This window comes from Peromyscus maniculatus, chromosome 6 (assembly GCF_049852395.1).
Source record: "Peromyscus maniculatus bairdii isolate BWxNUB_F1_BW_parent chromosome 6, HU_Pman_BW_mat_3.1, whole genome shotgun sequence".
Classification (NCBI taxonomy): Eukaryota; Metazoa; Chordata; class Mammalia; order Rodentia; family Cricetidae; genus Peromyscus; species Peromyscus maniculatus.
The window spans coordinates 51225803-51236286 of NC_134857.1; the positions used below are offsets into that span (position 1 = coordinate 51225803).

A 10484-nucleotide genomic window follows, 5' to 3' on the forward strand; every position below is an offset into this window, starting at 1 on the left:
ATGCTCTTTCTCTGGTTTGAGAGAAAGAGAAAATCTACCTTTACGGTAAGTTTGGCACAAGAATAACTCATTAGTGGCTTGATTCAGCTGACAGTTTTGAATACCTGCTTGGGTAAGTTTATTGACTGAAGGCTCCGCGTTGACAGGTATGGGGACTAAGAAGTGACCAGCTCTTTTTCCTTTGTTAAAATACGGAGTTTATTTCATATGTATGTTTCTGTCTCCTCACCATTTCCACAACTGACCACCACTATTACTATGTCCTATCATAACAGTCTAGGTTTACTTAAAACTAAGTACAGTGTGGAGTTCCATCCTTGAAAAACTCAACAGGCATTTTAGACAACATACTCTTGGCAGCATTTATCCAACACAGCAGGGGAAGTTCTCACTTTACATAATAAAAAGGATCACCAGATTTTTTTTTTTTTTTTTGGTTTTTCGAGAGAGGGTTTCTTTGTGTAGCTTTGCGCCTTTTCCTGGAACTCACTCGGTAGTCCAGGCTGGCCTCGAACTCACAGAGATCTGCCTGCCTCTGCCTCCCGAGTGCTGGGATTAAAGGCGTGCGCCACCACCGCCCGGCTCAAACCATTTTCTTAGAGACTTCCTCCACTGCCAGAGATCTTGAACAGCTTCCTAGTCAGTCGTCTGGAAGCAGTTCCTCACATCATGAACTTGGTTTCCACTTTGGGAAGAGAACTACTTCTTTTCATGCTTGCTTGTATTTTTGCCTTAATGTCTCTGTAGAACTAGATCCTTTTGGTACTTTAGGAGTCTTTTCCTGTGTTTTGAAGGTTTTTGTTTTTTTATTTACCTTTTCATCTTGGTGTTGATGGTTTTACATCTTTTTCCATTCTGGTTTGATTTTTGTTCACCTTGCCTGTTGGGAGCTCATGCACATTTTTTTCACTGGAGCTTTTTCTTCCATTTCCTCCACATCTTCATCCTCCTCCTCATCACCATCTTCATCATTGTCATCATCGTCTTCATCAAGTTTTACTTTTTCCTGTGGGACCTTGTTACCACTTCCAGGGCAGGTCACTTAAGAGTTTTACATCCTATTCATCTTCTTCATCTTCTATTCATCTTCTTCTGATCTGCACCTTCCTCTACAGCCACTAGGTATTGTCCACTAATGTGCACAGTCCCTGAAAGACACTTCAACCTCAAGACCACAGGAGATGTCATTTCAAAGCCCCCAAGGGAAACTGTTGGCTGTACGGGCATTTTAAAAGTTGCCAGTGTGGCTTTGATTAGACTGCCTTCTTAATTCATTGCTTCTGCCTCAATGATGTGCAATTCATCTTTTGTTCCAGTTGCTACAGTGACTGTCTTAATGGTAGCATGCTTATTTCATTGGTGTCCATCTTAAAATGTTAACCTTTGTTGGCCTTTAATTTGCAAGAGAGGAGATGGTTCTGAGACCTCAGAGGGCTCACCCACTGAGTCTTCCATGAGGTAGAGGCATGCACTTTGCTGTGAGGTAAGTAGGATGGAGATAACTGCCTACTGCTCCTCAGAATAGATATGCAGGTACCCATTTCCCAGGGGATGATTAGCTTTTTGACCAAAATGATGCTGGAAGTGGCAGAGTACTCAAATTTTCTGATGCTCTGGAATTAGGAAAGCCAATGATGTATCCATTCCTGGCAACATGGCAGAGTTCTTTTTTTTTTAATTAAGAAATTATTTTTTATTCATTCTACATACCAACCACAGATATCCCCCATTATCCCTCCTCCTGCTCCCTTCCAGCCTCCCCCAGCCCACTCTCCATCCCCTCCTCCTGAAAGGTATGGCCTCCTATGGGGAGTCAGCAAAGCCAGGCACATTCAGCTGAGGCAGATCCAAGTCCCTCCCCCTGCATCAAGGCTATTCAAGGAGTCCCCCCATAGGTAATGGGTGCCCAAAAGCCAGCTCATGCACCAGGGATGGATCCTGATCCTACTCCCACTATCAGGGTCCCTCAAACAGATCAAGTTACACAACTGTCTCGCCCATGCTGAGGGCCCAGTCCAGTCCCATGCAGGCTCCACAGCTGTCAGACTCCAAAGTTCATGAGTTCCCACTGGCTTGGTTCAGTTGTATCTGTAAGTTTCCCCATCATGGTCTTGATGCCCCTTGCTCATAGAATCCCTCTTCCCTTTCTTTGACTGGACTTTTGGAGCTTGGCTTGGTGCTTAGCTGTGGCTCTCTGCATCTGTTTCCATTAGTTACTGGATAAAGGCTCTATGATGACAGTTAGGGCATTCACCAATCTGATCACTGGGGTAGGCCAGCTCAGACACCCCCTCCACCACTGCTAGTAGTCTAAGCTGGGTCATCCCTGTGGATTCCTGGGAACTTCCCTCGCACCTGGTTTCTCCCTATCCCTGTGATGTCTCCCTCTATCAAGATATCTCCCTCATTGTTCTCCCACTCTGCCCCTGTTCCAGCTTGACCATCTCATTCCCCAGTACTCCCACCCCTCATTCTCCCATCTCCCTTCCCCTACCCTCCATTTCCTTCCCACCCCCAGTTTACACAGGAGATCTCATCTATTTTCCCTTCCCAGGGCATTTCATGCATCGCCCCCCCCCCTTAGGGTCCCCTTTGCTTCTCTGGAGCTGTGGGTTGTAGTCTGGTTATCCTTTGCTTTATTTCTAGTATGCTCTTATGAGTGAGTACATGCCATGTTTGTCTTTCTGAGTCTGGGTTACCTCACTCAAGATGACATTTTCTAGTTCCATCCATTTGCCTGCAAATTTCATGATGTCATTGTTTTTCACTGCTGAGTACCACATTTTCTTTATCTGTTCTTTGGTTGAGGGGCATCTAGATTCTGGCTATTACGAATAATGCTGCTATGAACATAGTTGAGCATGTGTCCTTGTGGTATGACTGAGCATCCCTTGGGTATATACCCAAGAGTGGTACAGCTGGGTCTCAAGGTAGATTGATTTCCAATTTTCTGAGAAACTGCCATACTGATTTCCAAAGTGGCTGTACAAGTTTGCACACCCACCAGCAGTGGAGGAATGTTCCTCTTGCTCCACATCCTCTCTAACATAAGCTGTCCTCAGTGTTTTTGATCTGAGCCATTCTGAGGTGTGAGATGGTATCTCACAGTTGTTTCTATTTGCATTTCCCTGATGAAAAAGGGTGTTGAGCAATTCCTTCAATGTCTTTTGGTCATTTGAGATTCTTCAGCTGAGAACTCTCTGTTTAGCTCTGTAGCCCATTTTTAAATTGGATTGTTTGGTATTTTGATGTCTAGTTTCTCGGGTTCTTTATATATTTTGGATTATCAGCCCTCTGTCAGATGTGGGGTTGGTGAAGCTCTTTCCCTATTCTGTAGGCTGTCGTTTGTCTTATTTACCATGTTCTTTGCGTTACAGAAGCTTCTCAGTTTCAGGAGGTCCCATTTATTAATTGTTGCTCTCAGTGTCTGTGCTACTGGCATTATATTTAGAAAGTGATCTCCTGTATTGCAGAGTTCTTTAGAGTTACTTTGCTCTTGAATCTTGAAACAGATCTCCGGGTTTGTAATTCCTTCCTTGTTAACAAAAATGGTAAGAATGTGTAAGGCTTTGCTAAAGACACCCTGACTGATGTGGCGACAGAAGAGGGGTTGATTCACAGAGCTCAAAGGGAATTCTGATGGTATTTGACACAGATGTGTTCTAAAAACTGAATTAATTTCTAATTACCACAGGGGAAATGTAGTAGCATTAAAAACCACACAAAAATCCTTCTAGAATTGTCTTTGTTAGGAATCATATTTTTGATAAATATATGAACAAATTGGACTTTTCATTGCTCAGTTTCACCCAAATGTAGGTAGTTTTTTTTTTTTCTTCTTGCAGCTGCCTTTCTAATTCTAACCCTTTTCAAGGCAATGGGCCCATCGGCACAAAGAGATGCACAAAGAAATAAGGCCCAACAGTTTACTATTGGGTTAAAAAGGAGGCAGTAGGTCTGTGGGGATCAATGGGTCCCTAAATCTTCAGATAATGACCATGAGTGCTGTGGATATCATTTGGTATAAATAAAACACCGATCGGCCAATGGCCAGGCAGGAAGTAGGCGGGACAAGGAGAGGAGAATTCTGGGAAGTAGAAGGCTGAGTGAAGGAGACACTGCCAGCTGCTGCCATGACAAGCAGCATGTGAATATGCCGGTAAGCCACGAGCCACGTGGCAAGATATAGATTTATAGAAATGGGTTAATTTAAGATATAAGAACAGTTAGCAAGAAGCCTGCCATGGCCATTCAGTTTGTAAGTAATATAACCATCTCTATGTTTATTTTATAAATAGGCTGTCAGACTGGGCTCAGCGGAACCGGGAGAGAAGCTCTCCAGCTACACATGACCTCTTTATTTAATAGAAAGAGAAAAAATGAGAGTCAACAAAAATGGTGGATCTTTGATTTACCTTGGTGTAGTTTAGTGGTTGGGGACATACTTAGCTGGGATTCAATCCTGAACACCAAATCAAAGAAAACCAAACCACCCAAATGTCCTCCTTCCTACAAATAAAACAAATGAGACATAGCACAGCATCACTTCATGTGATATCCTCCTACTCCTGCTCCCATGTGGAAGCATGGCTGAAGAGTCAGTTGAATGTATTAGGGCTATAAAACCTTGGCATATCTTAACCTTGACAAGGGGTTAAGATAGAGTGAGATGGAGCAGAACTGAAGGACCTCAGAGCACGGAGGTGGAGGGAGGCCAAGCAGATACAGCGGCCAAAGAATTAGCAGAAATCTTGAAGATTCACTTTGACTTTCCATGGGTTGTGAAAGTATTAAGTGCAACAGAATTATACATGAAGATGAAGGAAACAGTGAGGTTGCCAAGGTTATAATAATGCACATCTTTGTGATAAAGTACTTATTAGAAACAAGAAGTAGAAATAAATTGGACATTAAAGCTGACAGTGTGTTATGTCAAGATCATTGTAATTTAAACTTCTTTTTCTTGCCAAAAAAACTTGAGACTTCTCATTTCTGAGTAACCATCAGGCTAATTTACATTTCATTGAAAGAATTTTGATTTATATGAAAACATTTCAGGAAGTTGTCATTAATTTCTACAAGAGAAAAATGAAGATATATCAGTCTGGGTCGATAAAACAAAAAAAAAAAAGAGGATTTTATTGAAAGACTATGAAATTGCTCCAGGGTTTCCAGGAAGGCCAAGGAAGAAGCCTACTGGTGCAAGCAGGCATAGTGGCAGATACAGCAGTCAGGACCATGGCCACGATGACACTTGTAGAGTCAGCCTTGGGGAGGGACACTGCTGCCTGTACAAGCCCGTGGCCACCTCAGCTTTCCTATTGCTGACCACAGCACAGAACATTGTTGAGACCCAGCTGCTAATGCCACCACTCCTCTGATAAAGTCAAAATAACTCTTCTGTATTTTCAAATAGAAACATACTTATACTCTAATAATAAGAAAACAACTCAACCTATCCTAAGACAATTTATTGTCAAGAGTGACTCCTCCAACATTTGACAAAATATATCTGTTGAAAAATAGGCTCCTTTTCATATTGTTACTGAGAATACAAAACCGTCTGACCTCTATGAGGCAACTTTGTTAATACATAGCCAAAATACACATGGATAATCCTTCTTCTAGGAATTTATCCCAACGATACATTGATAAAAATACAAAAGTATGTATATACAGATCTCTTCATTGTGGCATAGTTTGTATGCTAAATATAATGGCAAAATTCTGTGCTGGGCCCGAGAGTTTTGTTTGGTGTTTGTCTTGTGTAAACCCTTCTTGAGTGAAAGCAGAATATGAATATCACAGGGTGTCCCTCTCAGAATTAGGTTATGTAATCTAGTAAAGGTCAATAAATTTTTAGATGTAATTTAAGTCTCCAATTAATTGACTTTGAATTAGTGAAAATGCAGATTATGCTAGGCACACCTGACTTGATGAGTGAGCCCTTCAGAGTCTCTTTAAGGCTTTGGAGAAGCATATTCCTGAGAATATCCCTAATAACACAAGGAGGGGAGCTGTGATGAGGACCCATGTGGGAAGATCCTCTAAGAGTAAGCCAGTTGATAGTGGCCAAGAAAGCAAGGACTGCTGTAGATGGTCTTTCTGTATACTGTGAATATATGTTGTTCCCATTGGTTAATCAATAAGCTTATTTGGCCTATGGCAAGGCAGCTTAAAGGCAAGCGGGAAATCTGAGAGACAGGAAGGAGAAAGGTGGAGTCTGGGGAGAATCTAGGAGCTGCCACCAGGAGAAGCAAGATGTGAAAGTACTGGTAAGCCATGAAGCCATGTGGCAATGCATAGATTAACAGAGCTAGCTAGCAAAAAGCCTGCCATAGGCCATGCAATAGGTAATTAATATTAAGCCTCTGAATGATTATTTTATGAGCAGCTGAGGGACCAAGCAGCTGGGTGGTACTGGAGAAGCCATCAGACTACAGAGGACTTTATAACTGCAGGGAACTGAACTGCCAGCAACCCAAGGACTTGGGTGTGTTTACAGCCTGGGCTGATAGCTTGATCTTGCCCCGGGGAGATGCCACGCAAGGACGTAGTCCACTGGGTCCTCAACTCCTGATTCACAGAAGCTCTGAGATAATAAACTTGTATCATTTATTTGTTATTTTTGAAATGTGTATGTCTGTGCACTACATGTATGGCTGGTTCCTATGGAGCCTGGAAGAGGGTTGGAAGATCCCCTGGTACTGGAGTTAGAGATAGTTGTGAACCACCATGTGGGTGGTGGGAACAGAACCAGGTTCTCTGGAAGAGCAGCCAGTATTCTTAATGGCGGAACTATTTCTCTACCCCCAATATTTGTGTTGTTTAAAAACAATTTCCTAGATTTATGATGGTTTGTTATATAGTACCTGAAAATGAGTATAGAGATAAACAAATATTACTGAATGTCTCCCAGAGGACAGATGGGATAAATCGTGGCACATCCACCCAACAGAGACATACGTAGAAGTAGAGACGCTCTGAGAGACAAATGGCTTTGGTATATGACACCTTCTGTGTAGGAAAGAGGAATATGGGTACAAATATATCAGTGTTCATATTTCCAGTAAGAAATAGTAGAGTAATACATCAAGACAAATTTAAATGCTTACTTAGATAGGGGGTCAGGGGTCAAGAATAAGAAAACAGGATTAATGAGAGAATTTTGTGCTAAGTTGTGTGCTATTTAAATTTCTATCACTGTGAAAAAAATATCTGGAAAAGCCAACTTAGATGGAGGAGAGGTTTATTTTGCCTCCCCATTTCAGCCCATGGTCAGTTGGCTTTGATGCCTGTGGTGAGGCAGTTCACCCCACGGCAGCCAGAAAGCAATGGCAGGAAGTGTTCAGCTTCCTAAAACCCTTTTCCAGAACACATCCTCAGTGGCCTCTCTACCTTCCATTAGGCTGTACCTTTCCACCACTGCCCAGGAGCACCACAGACAGGCTACCCAGACTTTATACACGGTTCTTTGAGTGACACTATAGACCCAACCTAAAATACCTTGCTATAATTTTGATTTTGGCACCACGTAAAGGTTTGCGATTGAAAACAAAAATGAGATACTGAAAGGAGTGCCTAAGCATTAAACATGAATGGAAAGGAGTGAACAGAGCCGTTGTGCACATGGCATCCTAGGAAACTTGTCCAAACTTCCTAGGTACCAGTTCCAAGGCATGAATGCACATCATTACATACAAGCACAGCAGTGGTCCCCATTATCTAATTCTACTCATCTCGTTGCTTTTGATAGGATGCAAAATTACACAGAAAAACGAATTCTTTAAAGTGACTCTAAAGGCAGTATAGTTTGACTATTCCTCCAGTGTGAGGTGCTTCTGTGTGTAGATTTCCAAATATTCCCTAGACAACCACTAATAGGCTATAAGAAGGATACATACATACAAAGAATTTCACACCCAAAGACTTCATACAAAGAGGCTGAAAAACCAAGACAAAGAGAAACAATAATCATAAAAGTGGGAAAGAAGGGGCCACTAAAAACTTAGATTCACAATAGACCTAGATATAAATGTAAGACATAACATGTAAAACTGGAAGATATATGTGATCTCGGAGAAAACAGTGGTTTCTCAAGTATAAAGCCCAAACCTTAAACAACAACAACAACTAGATGAACTGGACTTTATCAAAATGAAAAACTTGTGCATTTCGAAGGACACACTCAAGCAAATGAAAAAAATTACATAATGAAAGAAAACTTACGGAGTTTATACCTGGGAAGAGCTGACATCCAAATTACATAAGGAATTTCTACAATACCACAATAAGGAGACAAGTCCCCATCAACACAGGGGAGACATCTAAATAGATGTTTCTCTACAGGAGATATGCAAATGGTAAAAGAGATGCCAATCTCATTTTCCCTCAGAACTATGTGCATAAACCTGACAATGAGATATCAATTGAAATACAACATTAAAATTGAAAGAGATAGGGGACGTCTCAGGCCCTGCTGATATACAGAGAGAATGTCAAAGGGGGTAGCCTCCTTGGAAAAAGTCTGGCAGTTCCTGAGAAGGATTAATAAAACTGAAAGAAGGCTAGCAATTCGCCTTCCAGTTGTCCATCGAAACATGAAGTCAATCCTCAGAAATACTAGTTCACAAATGTTTATAACAGCCTTACTCATAAGAGCTCCATTGGAACCAATCTATGTGTCTCTCCACAGAGGAACGGGTGAATGAAATGTGGCCTTTCCACAAAGTAAATATTCAGCCATTGAAAGTAATAAAACACATGATCAACATAGACTACAATGGAGATGAACCATGAAAATATGCAAACTGGAAACAGAAGACTCAGAAGGTTAGCAATTGCTTGAGGCTCTTTAGATGGGATGCTTATTACAGGCTGCCATAAATCCAAGAAGTAGGTTATGAGTGCATAAGGCAGGAGGTGGAATGGAGATCACAAGAAATACTGAAGTGGCATTTTTTTTGGTGGGTATAGAGTTTCTTTGGGGGGAGTAATGAAAGTGTTCTAAACTTCATTGTGGTGGTGATCTCAGAATTTCACGACTATAAATGATTGAAGTACATGGTTTACACAAATCGCATTATACGTGATGTAGCTTAATAAAACAAGGAAAAGCGTCTAATGAAGTTGAAAGAAAGGGCACAGCCAGTTGTGAAGGTGTTTCCAGCAGATGGGATATTTAAGCGTTGAAACAAAAGACAACCGAACCGAAAAAACAAAGACCGTACACAGTGCAAGCCTGCATCTGATCCCATCACTCACCGGGAGGCTGCCACAGCGCCAGCCCCTGCCCTGAGAAACTGAAAAGGCAAGATTCAAGTTCATGCCGTGGGAACTGTGTACTGTTGTGCTCCACTAGTTGATTAGGGCAGTTCTTTTTAATGGAAGAACTACAGCTGCTAGATGCAGGCACATTGGTAGAATTAGAGTCGCTACTTACTGAATTCTAATGAAGCAGTGGCAACAATGATAAAAGAAAGGAGAAGTTTGACGGGAGACCCTTGACTTTGTCTTTCAAGAAAAGTAACAGTTTGGTCCAGAAATAATTAACACATAATGAGATGAGCCTTTTAAAGTGTGTAACACAGAGCCTTTGAGGACGCTCCCTGAGAACGGCAACAAGCACCGCTCGGTCTGAAGAAAAAAAATGACAACACATTTGCTGAAAGATCTTAATTGGCTTTTCTGCTAGTGCTGGGGATTGAAATTAATTGACTTTGCTCGCAGCTCTTGAACCGCACACAATTCCAAGTACGCTGTTCCAGCGGGCTGCGCACAGGAGGCTGGCTGCACGGTCTGGGCAAGGCGGGAGAGCGCGCAGCCACCACAAAAGGCGGGAGAGCTGTTTCAAGGTTATTTGTCCTGCCAAAACTAAAGCGAAGAGCTTTTCCTCAGCATGCCAGTAAAAACCAGCCCGCTTGGGGATTTGGTTGCTATCTTTTCCTTCCTGATATCTTGGAAGATTGGATGGCAGTGCGGCCGGGACCATGGTATTTTGGCACGGGTCACTCCAGTTTAGTCTGGTCTATTGGACTTAGTGTAGGAGCTCAGTCCAAACCAATGGCCTTCTGTAACCTTCAGCTAACAGCTCCTTAGTTCCAGAATACTTATTTTTAAAAATTATGTTTTGTTTTTGCTTTTGTTTTTGTTTTTGTTTGGCTTTTTGAGACAGGGTTTCTCTGTGTAGCTTTGGAACCTGTCCTGGAACTCGCTCTGTAGACCAGGCTGGCCTCGAACTCACAGAGATCCATCTACTTCTGGCTCCTGAGTGCGTGCCACCACCGCCTGGCTAAAATTGTGTATTTTAATACTTGATGTTTTATTATTTATTTTTTTGTTAGTTTTTTTTTCAGTTAGCAAACCAAGTAGTGGGTTTCATTACAGAGTTTTCATAATACCCTGTTGCTATGGGGTTTCCTCCCCAAGTTCCATGCTCCCCCTCTTCTCCACGCTCCCCTTCCTCTGCCCAAAATAGTTCCCCT

The 10484-nt window shown here is 42.1% G+C and overlaps 1 pseudogene; it reads right to left on the reverse strand.

Annotated features, from left to right (window-relative positions):
- Nucleotides 1–555: 555 nt before the first annotated feature.
- LOC102909653 (nucleophosmin pseudogene) lies at nt 556–1433 on the reverse strand (annotated as a pseudogene).
- Nucleotides 1434–10484: the final 9051 nt, after the last annotated feature.